This window comes from Parus major, chromosome 14 (assembly GCF_001522545.3).
Source record: "Parus major isolate Abel chromosome 14, Parus_major1.1, whole genome shotgun sequence".
Taxonomy (NCBI): Eukaryota; Metazoa; Chordata; class Aves; order Passeriformes; family Paridae; genus Parus; species Parus major.
The window spans coordinates 11,824,004-11,836,486 of record NC_031783.1 but is presented as its reverse complement, the minus strand read 5'-3'; the positions used below and the strand labels follow the sequence as shown (position 1 = coordinate 11,836,486).

Genomic DNA, 12,483 nt, shown 5'->3' with positions numbered 1-12,483 from the left:
TGGTTTGTACTCAGTCATGGTTTCATATGGTAAATGATCTTTCAGCATAGCTTAGTTAGCTGTGAAGTACTCATGGATTTCACAGGAGTCAGTACAATTTATGGCTTCTAAAATGAACTGATTATTCCCTTAAATCATTTTTTTTGCAACCAAGGATTCCTTTGTGCCCAGGCTACGTGTGTTAAGTGCCTAGCTAGTATGTGCTGGCAAACCACACCTAAGAAAGTTTATACCCTCAACAAGGCTGAATGTGAAGGAGAGGCTTTTATTTTCTTTGGAGAAATACAAAAATAAACCTGTGTGCAATCAGCTGTGTTTGTTGGAGCTGGCTGGTAAGTGACTGAGAGGCACTGTGTCAAGTAGCACAGGAGACCAGCAGCAATGGTAACAAGAACTCTTTCAGGTGCCCTTTTTGGGGAAGCTGACAGTGAGGTGGAGCTATGGGGTGAAGCTTGTCCTCTGTGCTGTTTTTGAAAGGGTAAATGAGGGTGTATAGGCACATGGGTACGGGAAGAATGACTGAATTGTCTGTGTTCTTTAACCTTCTATGAAAGCTCCTCTTTAAAGGAAACTAAATGCAACTGTGGACCTGACAGCTGTGGGCCTCAGAGTGGAGTCCAAGACCTCCTTGGTCTGAATTGTGCTCGGGCTTTCTGTCTTTAGAATCACTTTTTAAAGGAGTTAAAGACATAGAGATATTTTTAAAAGCAACTGAAGACTTAATTATTTTAACTCTGAGTAATATAGTTTGGTTTCATATCCCAAGTGGCAAGTGTCTGCTGATACATCTTCATCTGCTGGCCTGTCCAGATGTTGGGACCTGTGTGTTCCACAGCATCTTTCCTCTGCTTCCCAGCAGAGGATGCAGAGAAGGACTTGGAGGAAGGACTGCAGCATGTGGAGACAGCACTTGTACCTGGAGGGTGATGCTGGGATGAGATCCAGAGCATGCTGATAGATGTGCTGGTGAGAGTGAACAGTGAAGTGTTGGCTCTCTACTGCCAGGTTTCAGTCATATTTATCATGGTCATTAAAAATACACTTACAGAAAGAGTAACTGGTTCAGTTGAATGGGGAAGAGGTACAAAGGTGCAAAAATCCTGAGTTAAGGAGAGAACATCAGCCCTAACTCTGACTACTCTGAGTCTTGATTTGTTCCTTGTGATGGATTTGCAGGTAGGTTTGAATGTAAAATGCTCTCTGCTTGACTCTCCAGATCTTGTGTTCCTGGTTACTTTTAGTGACACTTAAACAACTGTGGGGTCTTTTCTTTTTGGAGGAAGGAGGGAATTCTTTTCAACTCCTCCTGCCATGATAGATATACTTCGTACATCTTTGAAATGAATTCATCAAGTGGTCCTCTTGATTTCAATGCTTTAAAGAAAATTTATGTTGCATGTTGTGTGCTGAACCGATATGACTTGTCCAGAAAGATGCACAATAACCTTCCATTATCTGAGATATATTTTTTTTCCCTAAATGCTTCTTACAAAGCTTTAGCTGGAACCTGGAAAAGTTCTCTGTTCATACTCATCTCCTACCACATCACTACAGAGAATGCAAATGGAAAATGAGCACTCAATTGCATTTTTCCTTCTAAGGCCCTCTTCTTAGCATGAGGCTTGGCTGTTAACTTCAGCATTGCACTACCTGAAATGTGCCCTACTTACTCTGTGAGGAAGTTCTTTGACTTCTAAACCTCTCTGAGCCTGCTGGGTTATCCTCCTATGTATTAATAATGCCCTAAACTTTATTTCTGAAACAGTAATCACATTTAATAAACTGTATAGATTATTGCCCTTAAAGTAGCTCAGCTTGCTATTTTCTATCTTTGCCCTCTCACTGACAAAAAATACTTCTTAGAAAGAACAGATGTACCTTTTGTCTCCTAAATATAGATGCCATTTCTGGGCCAGGGTTTTATATTAAGATCCATGTGCTGAAAAAAGTTTTCCAATTATGCAAGACACTAAAAGCTGAGTGTGCAAATAAGCCACAGGTGTCTTCATCTTGTGCTGATGGGATCAGCTCTGCCAGAGGAGCAGTTTCTCTCTTCTATTGTGCAGAGGTTCAACCCAGGTCAGTCTTTGAAGGAAAACTGATAAAATACTGTTAATTCTCTGAAAACCCCCATGGACAGCTGAGCTTTTGAGAGCCTAAAGATGTCTCATAATGTTCTTTCCCAGTGGGCAAGATAAATCATACCTCCTGTTGTGGAGCTGCCTTTCAGTTGTCTCTTTGCCAGCTTAACTGGCTATTTTATGTGGTTCGGTTTAAGAGGTGATAAAAAGTCAGTATGCTGAAGAGCGCTCCTGGGAAGGAAGCTGTGGATATTATAGAATTATTCAGGCTCCAGAGGGTATAAAAAGAGGAATGAAATGTCTGTCCTCATTGCTTGGTTGTTAATATTGTGGTAGCAGAACCCAGAAGACATCGAACACATTGGCATAAAGAGGCAAAGTTCTGTTCTTACTGCTGGGCATTATTCACGTGTTTTTCAGCTCATTATTCAAAGCTGAATGACACATGTTACCTCAGTAGCTTCTGGGAGCTGTTTTGGATTACACTGCTTAGAATAAAAAAGAGAGTAAGAGCAGCACCACCACCTCCAAATCGAACTAACCTTCATCTCTCTGACTTGCTCTTCTCACCCCCACGCTGGAGTCTCATCTGCTGCTGCACAGTGCACAGCTTGGATCCCAAACCACCCACCTGATAACTTGTTAGTATCATCCTGTTTGATGGCAGCCTGTTCCCAGCCCTGATATGGTCTGCTCTTTCTTGGGCATAAATCATTTTGTTATTCCTCACGTTCCTTTCAAGCTGCCCATCCCTGGCACGTGCAATCTTCTGGTGCCCTCATTGCTATAAAATGCAATGTGAAGATGCAGTGAGCACCCATTTTCTTTTCAACCTCCTTTTCTGGCATGGTTGAAAGCAGAAACATGACTAAGACAGGATGAAAGTGTGGGGTGGGTTTTTACATCTGCATCATTCCCATTTCCCTCTCTTCTCCCAAGCAACATATGTCATGTTTTGACTTAGTGACTATTGGATTTCCTTCTCTAGAGAGCTTGGGTAAGTCACCAGCACATCTGCACTGACCTAGCCAGCACCCCTGCAGCAGCCTGGCAGAATGTTACTCAGAGTGAACTTTGCAATGACTTGTGAAACTTTCCTCATAAGAGTGAGTCAGCAGCTGTAAATGCACACCATGTTATGCTGAGAAGCGGTAGAAATCTGTGGTTCCGTCGTGACATTAGTCATTCTGACTTAACTTTCTGTTTGTTTGTTTTGTTTTTTTTTGTCTTGTCTTTTCTTTCTCCAGTACACCTCCAGCATGAGAGCCAAATACCTCGCCACCAACCAACCTCGTCCAGATGCTGGCAGTGTGCATTAAAACGAAAAAGTGAAAGCAAAAAAAAAAAAACAAAAACAAAAAACAAAACCCACACGTGCAGTCAGACTAAACAATGTGCCAACTGCTGTGCCCCTGTGCTGTCCTCGTAGAACAATCCTGCTGTTCTGCCCAAAATCTAGTGCAGCTCCTTCTGTTTCTCCAGTCCAGACCACCCTTCCAACCTGGTACCTGCCCACTAAGTGGAAGCTCCTTTTGAATTTAAGCCTTCAGCTTGTAGTACCTGATGTGAAGAGAACAAATGTGTGCAGCCAGCAGCTGACAGCACCCAGGCAGGAAACTGGGCCCCCCAGCCCACGGGGCAGCTTACCAGAGTAACCTGTGAGAAACACGTGGTGAATAGCTTCTGCCCCCTTCTTCCCCCCTTCTGTTCCAAGAGGGACTTGGTGAAGGATGGTGGTAGATGATCTTCACTTCTGCAGTGGGACCAGCAGCCTGTCAGACACTGAAGAATCAGGGCTGGGTGCCTGTGGCTGGTGTGCAACGAGGGAATGCTGAGGGAATGCACAGTGCAGTGTCTCGCTGGGAATCCTCTGGTGCACTGCCCTGGGTGAGGGAGGAGGGAACTCTTTCCTCGTGGTGTCACTGCATATCCACTGGAATTGGTTCTAGAAGAACAAACCATTTCACTTCCCTGGTTAACTTTTTTTTTTTTTTTAAAAAGTCCATTAAGAAAATGCCTTTTTCTTTCCCTCTATATCTGTCATGTGAATTCTTGAGGAGGAGCAGGGGGGCCCAGCATCAGTCAGTTACCCTGTCCACTGCTCTGGACCTGACCTCTCTGCTCCATCAGGGAAGCCCAGGTATTTGCAGATGGCATTCTGGGTGCTGCCTTTCCTAGGCTGACACAGATCAAACAGGAGCCAGCCACTCACTCGGTGCCAAATTTTTCCAGGGAAAGACTTAAAAGACTTTATGGGGAGGTATTTTTGCACTAAAGAATTTTGGCTCTCTGATTCTAGATCTTATGGGACAGTCAGCTTGCAAAAGCAAGAGAAACTGGAAGCACCAATGGATTTATAACAAATGCAAGCCCTCCCCACAGGAATGATCTGTGAACTCTACTGGACTTTCTTTCCTTTTTTTATAAATCATAATCTACAGCACAGGGTTGCTGAAATGGCATTGAAGGAGGTTTTTGGAGCCTCAGTCCTAACAAACTCATAAGACTGTCAGTGTTCTAGAATCGGAAAGCTTCAACAACATTGTGACCGTCGGAACGGATTTATATTTTATTCTGTTTTGTTTAGTTTTCAAAGGCACATTGCTAACCACTATCTGACCATACTAATGCACATGTAAGGCATTTTCTAGACGTGAGACAGAACAAGGCTTGCAAAGGGGCAGCTGGGTGCCTGCAGAGGGCAACATCCTTCATTGGTGCTGTACTTCCCACTGAAGAGCAGTGCTCCAAAGGGCACTGACAGCTTCTTCTTGCTGGAAGAGGAGACTGCCTCTTGGGAGGTACTGTCAACTACTGCCCTTTCAGTAGGGTAACTCTGATGTTCCTTTTTGTCTTTTTACCTCTTAGTAGAGGCATCTTAGCAGAGCTGCTGAGCATTATATTAAATAACTGGCAGAGGAAATTGAGTGGGAAACATCTCTCAGACTGGAGTGGAGCCATTGGCAGAGGCAGTTCATTGTCACCTCAGTGATGTTAGGACTCGGTGTCTGTTTACCCCACGTTGGCTGTTTGGGGCACAGAATTACCAACCTGCCTTTACTCAAGTCAGTTGCCTTCTTGCAGTGAGGTGGGAACTGCTCCTGGCAGGCAGCTAAAGAGGGATCTGCTGGGAAATGGTACCAGCTCTGTGGCAGAGCAAGCTTTGAGACTCCTCTTAAAATAGAAACCACTACTAAACTGCAAGGCCAGCTGTTACCATTCAGAGGAGTGAGAGACAGGGAGGAGGCATCACCATACAGACAGGAAGAGAAGGGTTTGGAATAAACTTCACGCTTCGCCATAAATCTCTGGAAGCAGGATGTTCTTGCTCAGGTCTGAGTATGCCCTTTCAGACATGTTGGATGGGCTTCACACTGAAACATACCTCTGTTTTATCAAATAACAAGGGCAGGGAAACTTGGTCACAGGTGGTATGGAGGGACTCACATGCCCCAGGGTTTCCATCCTGTCTTAGAGCCTGCCAGGAGATGTGGGTGTGCAGGGTGTGCTGTGGTGATCTTGCAGGGCCCCAAGCACCCAACTGCTCTCTGGGGGGGAACCCCAACCTTTCCCTCACTTTGAAGAAAGAATCAAGAGCCATATAATCCTTATTAAGACTAAGTTGTTCTGCCATCATCCCTCCTTGTGGGGATGTGCTCCGATTGCTACTCACATTATCAGTTTTAGGGGAGCTGCCCTGAAATCTGTGGCCCAATCCTACCGGTGGAAGGCAAGTGTTTTGGAGGCTGTGGGGAACCCTGTGAAAACAACCAACTTCTTCATGCACAGAATGCACCCTGACTGCACTTTGGGCTGGGTCTGAATTGTCCCTGTGGCATTGTCTGTGCCACACAACAATGGGAGTGAGCCAATGCCTCTGTCTGCAGCATCTAACGGAGCAGCCACCTTGACCTGCTTCTTCCAAGGTCTGGCATTGCCACTTCCAACACCCAGAACAACTTCTGACAGTGTTTGGGGCTCACAGCAGGGCACAGCTGTGGAGATACGTGCTCTGTGACTTCAACATATAACTGGAAAGAATGTTATGGAGATAACGTTTTTCTCTCTGGAGGCCAGCACAACGTGACTGCGGTGTGAGCGGTGTACCTGTGTCCAGCCAGCACTTCCTTTACTTGACATGGATATTGCACTTTTGTAAAGCATCCTGGAACTCTGCTGCCCCGCTGCATGCTGTGCAGAGCGCTGGATAGGAAACACAGATAAATGGGTTTCTTTTGGTTTATTATTATTATTATTACTACTACTTTTTCTTTTTTTTTTTCCTTTTTTATTTTACTGGAACCTTGAGCAACAGTGTGGCATTTCTGCAGGCTGGTCTGAATGGATCTGCTGAAGAACAGATGGCCTTTGCCTATTCTTATGGCTGCGACATAATCAGTCTCATCCATATGGTCACATTTTGTCTGAGGAGGGGACTTTGAAAAGCCAAGATCTCCCAGACTCTGTGCCTCCCTCTCGGGTGAACAGCAGGTGCTATCTGGCAAAGACTCATCTGTTCTGGATGGCATTCATGGTTGAGGGAGTCCAAACTCTTCAAGCTGCAGGAGGTAAAGCTGTAGAGACTTCTCTCTCTTCCATCGTGTCTCTCTGTTTTTAATGTGACAAAATGCCAAGGCCATATCTCTTGGTGTGTCCCAGCTGACCTTATCAGACATTTCTCGTGTTACTGGTTGCTAGAAAAAGGGTCCAGAAGTCAGGGGAGCTGAGATTGGCCTCTGGACACCTCACTGGCTGCAGAGTGGATGGCAGCTTGTCCGGTTGAAGGTGACTGCATCGGTGAAGACACTTCATGTTACTTTTTCAGAAGCACAAATGTGGTCATTGGCTTGTCTGGTTGGCTTGGTTTATTTCCACTGCATCATCATGTGTGAATGACACTTTCTTTTGGAACTGAGAACTCTTCCAAGCACACAAACATCTCCACAATGTGAAATGTAAATAGCATGTTGGACTCTTGTGTCCAGTGTTCAAGACTGCATTGTAATTGTAAAGGAAATCAAATCAAGACTTGGCTGTGAATTTCTTGTGCTGTCTTGGGAATTATAACTGTAGTGTTTGTATCCTGTATGTATTATTAAACTGAGTTCATTTTGTGTGCTGATAAAAGGGTTCAAGCTAAGATTTTTAGCGTGCATCCATGTATCCAAATGTGAAGGATGGAGTGCTCCCTTCCCCTCCTGTCCTTTTTAAGTTTTCTCCATTTGATAGGTGTTGATTTTTCCGTGTACAGTCATCTCAGCCAAGACACAAGGGATGTTCATTTGAGTGCTTTGAGGGGGACACAGTGCATGGGGTTTTGAGTGATCCTAAGTCAGGAATTCCATAGCAGTTCCCTGAAACTACATGAAAAGTTTGGCCTTTCTGAGAGTTAAAGCATTTCTCAGGGAGCTGCTCAGCCATTGCTCACGAGAGCTTTGGTGCTGCAGGGTGGTGGGACAGGAGTGGGTGGGTGCCCCCAGAGCAAGGTCCAGGTACCTGCGGGAGCAGACCCGGGCTTCACTGCTGCTGCCCCCTTCTCTTCCTCCCAGCAGCCACTGAAATACCATTCTGAGCCCTTTGGAGAAGAGAGAAGTGTCTTGGCTTGTTGATCCCTGCCACCCTCCTGATTCCAGGGGAGATGGGGTGGATGGGTTTCCCCTTAGCTCGGGAGAGGAGCTGTGTTTGAAGCACTTCCTACCTGGGGTCCAAGGAGAAGCCAGGATCTTCCCCAGCTCAGTGTGTCAGTGCCACTCAGTGAACATCTCTGGGTGTGAGGGAAAAAGCCCTCTGGGGAGGTACTGAGGAGCAGATCTCATCATGCCTTGAGACAGAGACCTGGCAAGGCTTGGTCTGTACCTCCTTTCATCACAGCCTGCTTCCCTTTTCCAGAAACTGTGTGCATGCTATGGATGGCTTCCCTTGGCAGTCCAGGAGGCCCAGCAGAAGCGTGGGATGTTTTGGTAGCAGTTCCTAGATGGCTGACACATGGTTTGTGCTTTCAGGGGGGTGTGGGATCCCTGCCAAGCCGTGATGGTGAGCGTGCTGCCCAGCTGGGAGACGAGGGATGGGTTACTGGTGGCCTGGAGCTCCCAGGTGCTCACCCAGCCCCTGTGGCTGCATGAACAAAGTGGAACATAAATTGATGTACAACCAGAAAGTTCAAAATACTCCTTTCCTAAAGAGGATAACTGTAGCATGAAGCTCTTAGGTGCTCTGCATATTTGATACCACATTGCTCCTCACTATGCAATTCCCAACTCCTTCCTTCCTGTTCCTCCTCTAATCTCACACCAAGACTTCTCCAGTGGCCTCTGCCCAGGAGGCTGCTGAAAGTCCCAGAAAAGCCTCATTTCTTCCATTGTTCTCTGCACTGGGTGCAGCTGCCCAGCCGTCACGTCGCGTGCCTCAGGTCCCTTGGTCACGGGAGGCCCCATGAGTTTTATTCACATCATTCAGAGGGAAGTTTATTTTCTTGGACACTGTGCACAGAAACCTAATGGTGAACATGTACCTGGCCTTTTTGTAACTTTTCTGTTTTGTTTGTTTTTTGGGTTTTTTTTTTTTTCTTAACCATAATGGTTGTATATCATACCACTTTATATACATATATAATATATAAATATATATAATTTTTTTTTAAACTTTGGACCTGCTAGTTTCTTTCAAGTGTTCCTGCACTTACCCAAAATGTTTTTAAATTGTGAGGATTAAAGAGGATTGAGCCCATTTTTGTATCTTTACTTTTAATTCTGTAGTTCTATTGATTGTAACGTAGCTATTTTTTACTGTAACTTTTTGGTTTGCAAATACTAAACAAAAAAACCTAAATGTAATTTCTGTGGTTTCTATTCAGCTTGGGTTTCATGTTTTAAAAATAAACGATTTAAAACCATTGTTCCTGGTTATTGATCTGTGCTTTCTCCCAGAGAGGGCGTGGGGCTGGGCTGTGGGGATGTCCTCGTACCTGGGGGCAGAAGATGCTGGAGCAGCCATGGGAAACATCATCTTGGGAGATTCCTTCTGTGCCTGGTGTGTTTTAACCCCTGGAGCCCCCTCTGCTGCTTTGATTATTCCCCACTGGAGCAGCAGTAAACACGAGTGGGTCATTTCCACCGGCACAAGGACAAGAAGTGTGGAAAAACGGCCTGGGATGGTGCCCCACCAGCTGAGCCCTGCCAAAGGCATTCCTCTTCAAGAGGAGGAGATGAAACTCGGCTCACCTTGCCCAGTGCTGCCCCAGGGTATCGTGGGTTTGTTTTTAGTTCTGTTTGTGCAGCTCTCTGATCACGGGCCCACCACCACATCACTATCATGTAGTGAACTGAAACCTTTACCTTCCTCTCATTTTCCTGATCTGTTTTCTGCCTGGTCCTGCCAGTCAAAGGAGGCGTTGGGCTCCTGCCCCCATCCTGTGCTATTCTTGCCCTGACCTCAGCACCTCCCTTCCTAGGTGTGGGGATAAACAACAATTTGACTCTGTCTTTGTAAATGCTATGCATTTTTTTTCAGTGCTGTGAGTATGGCTGAAGCCCACACTCTTGCTCTCAAGTCCTGCCCATGAGTTCAGAACCACAGAGGGCTCCTTGTTGTGACTTACCCCTCATGGCTGTGAATCTCAACAGGCACCAGTTTTCCTCCCTTCACTAATAATTGACAGATATGTCTCCCCTCTCTTTTTTGATTCCCATCTAAAGGAGGAGCCCATGTTTTCCATCTTCATCCCTGACCTGAGATGATTAAACCTGCTCTCTAAAGCTCTAAAAGGGCTTGGAGTCAAGGGAATCTCATGGTGTGAAGGAAAACAAAGCCTAGGTCAGAGTCACCAGTGTAAATATTTTACCAGGTTTATGGACTCCACCAGGGATGGGAACATGCAAAGGCCTGGTAACCTCTCCCAGTGTTCTCCAGCCACCCCCAGGAGCTGCAGCTTCGTTCACCCTCTGCACTGCTCCCAGTCCCAGCAGGAGCAGGGCAGAGCTCTCCTGAGCCATTCAGGGCTTACAACAAACAGAGGGAAGGGTGAAGAATGTGTTTGAATAAACCTCCCCTTCAGATCAGCCTTCAGTAGTGGTCCCTTAGATCTCAGTCCTCCGAGATAAGGCAGGGAGGGGTGCCCTGGGGAGATGCTTTCAAACGCATTTGCTCTGTGGTGTGCTGAGCTGTGCTAACACGAGCAGTGCCTCCGGGAGCTCCCGTGGGTTGGTGGATGGAAAACCATCAGGCAGAGCTGGTGGCTGTGGGACACGGTTACTGACTGTGTGTCCCTGCTGCTGTCACCTCTTGGGGTGGGAAATGGCCCACACCACAGGGCATGTTTTCTGCTGAACGTGGCACTGTGCAGGCAGCCCCTGCTGCTGATGCTGCCCAGCTCCTTCCATCGGGTGCATTTAAGAGCTGGATTTGTTGTCCTTTAGGAGGGCCCAGTGGAGTTTTGCACTCTCCATGAGTCCAGGAAGGCAGCAGGCAGCTGAAATTGCAGCTCATCCTCTCTAACCCCTCCTGGAGCAGCCTCGTTCCTGAAGAATGACCCCATCTCCCCACCCCGCTCTGTGGTGCTTTCAGGAGGTCACATCCTCTCCTTGGTCTACAAGGGAGGCCAGGACAGAGCTGAGTGTCCACTGGCTCCTCTGCTGGAAAGAAAATCCCGATCAGGGAGACTCTGATCGCTCTGACCACGTGGGGATGCTGGAGAATCGTGCTTGGCAGTCGGGAGGGTTTGTGAGCAGAGGCAGCCGCAGAAATGCTCCATCCAGGGCTCTTCCTCAGCCCTGTCTCCAGCCCAGCCTGCACCAGTTTGGTTTGTGCCAGCACCCCAGTTTCTCCCAGCCCCTCTGGGAGTGGCCAGGCAGGGACAGAGGGTGGCCTGGCTGTGGCCACGTTGATGAAACACCCGGTCACACTGCTGTGCCTTCATGCTGCTGTGTGGTAGAGAGGGGATGGATGGTGGCAGGAGCAGAGGACTTTTCCTTCTGCAGCTGGTGTCTCCATTGCTGCTGGGGCCGTTTGCCCCAGCTCTGCAGGCAAGGAAGGCTTTGCCTGGAGCAGGCAAGTGTTTCTCACCGTGACTTCAGCAAAAATCCCTGCTCAGGGATTTTTTTAATCCCTCCCAGTCGGTGGAGGGAAGTGGGAGGAAGCACAGCTCCGTGCTCACCGCGAGGTGTTGCAGATGCTGGTGCTTCTCCCACCCGCTTCCTCTTCCCACCAGGCAAACCTCACGGAGCCTGGCGCTTGCACCCCATAAATCACCCGGCCACTCATGGTCTGTTCCAAACACATCAGCTCTGGGGCCTGTGCATGGGTTGCTCATCAGGGAGCCAGAATGGGCCCCTGCTCCCCAAGAGCTTTCTAACACAGCCCTAAGTAAGGGGGGCTCACCAGGCTGATGAGGACATGGCTGGAGCATCACCCAGTGCTGACACGGTGGTGACACTGCTCTGCTGTGCAGTGTCACTGCTGCTTTCAGGTCCCTGTCCTCAGCATGGACAAGCACAAACCCAGCACTGTTTCCCTGGTGAGACCACCGTGGTTTGGTGGGGGCTGAAGGGGGACACATCCACTGAGGAGGAGGAAGGAGGGGTTGGGAGCGGGACTGTTCGGTGATGCTGCGGCTTCGCAGATCTCATCTGGCAGTGCCGTGGGAAGTGTTTCCAGATGCTTTTAAGATGCTCAATTTATCTCCTCCTCCACTCTTGGCTTGCCAAATGGCTACAGCAGCAGAACTGGCCCCACTGGGCAGCTGAGGCAGACCAGAAACAGCAGTTTCTGGGAGCTCTGGGGCAAGGGGGATTGGTTTTGATAGATTCAAGGCTGATCTTAAAAGTCAGGAAGGGAAAAATAAACTTTGTGGGGCTTTTGGGTTATTTATTTTAACCACCTGCATGTTATGCAGGGGTGGGAAATAGTAGAAGGGTGAAAAAAAATAAAGGGCCAGTGGTTGAGAGCTATTCAGCACATCCCAGTGGTGTCTCGTCCATCCCACAGCCATCACTCTCTGCTGCAGGGCTTTGCAGCCCCTCGCTCCAAGGCAGACAGTGCTGGGGATGGATTAAGTCACCTCCAGCTGCACAGAGGTGGTGGGATGTAGATCATGCCCCCACGGGGGTCCCAGCACTCTCCCACCCAGCACTGGGACAGGCAGCTCCCAAAGCTGCAGCTGCATGCATCGCTCAGGCCCTGCGATTCGGCTGCTTTTATGTTCGTTTCCCACAAATATTCCAGTTTTCTGGGCCAAAGCAGCTGGAAGTGGCTCTTGGAGCCAATTCACACAAGTTTTGTTGTCTCCCAACACTGCCCTCCCACCCCAAGCCTCAAGTACTTCTCACTGCCGTCAGTTCCAGGATGGGTGCTTGCCCCATCGCCCTGCACACTTTCCCCTGGTGAAAGTCCCCACAGCCAGGCTGGG

The 12,483-nt window shown here is 47.9% G+C and overlaps 1 protein-coding gene across 1 annotated transcript in view; it reads left to right on the top strand.

Annotated features, from left to right (window-relative positions):
- Positions 1-8,973, top strand: part of TTYH3 (tweety family member 3) — a 36,935-nt gene extending 27,962 nt beyond the window's left edge. The window contains exon 14 of the mRNA XM_019008271.1: positions 3,329-8,973. The gene's annotated coding sequence lies outside the window, so the exon portion shown is untranslated. The remainder of the gene's footprint in view (positions 1-3,328) is intronic.
- Positions 8,974-12,483: the final 3,510 nt, after the last annotated feature.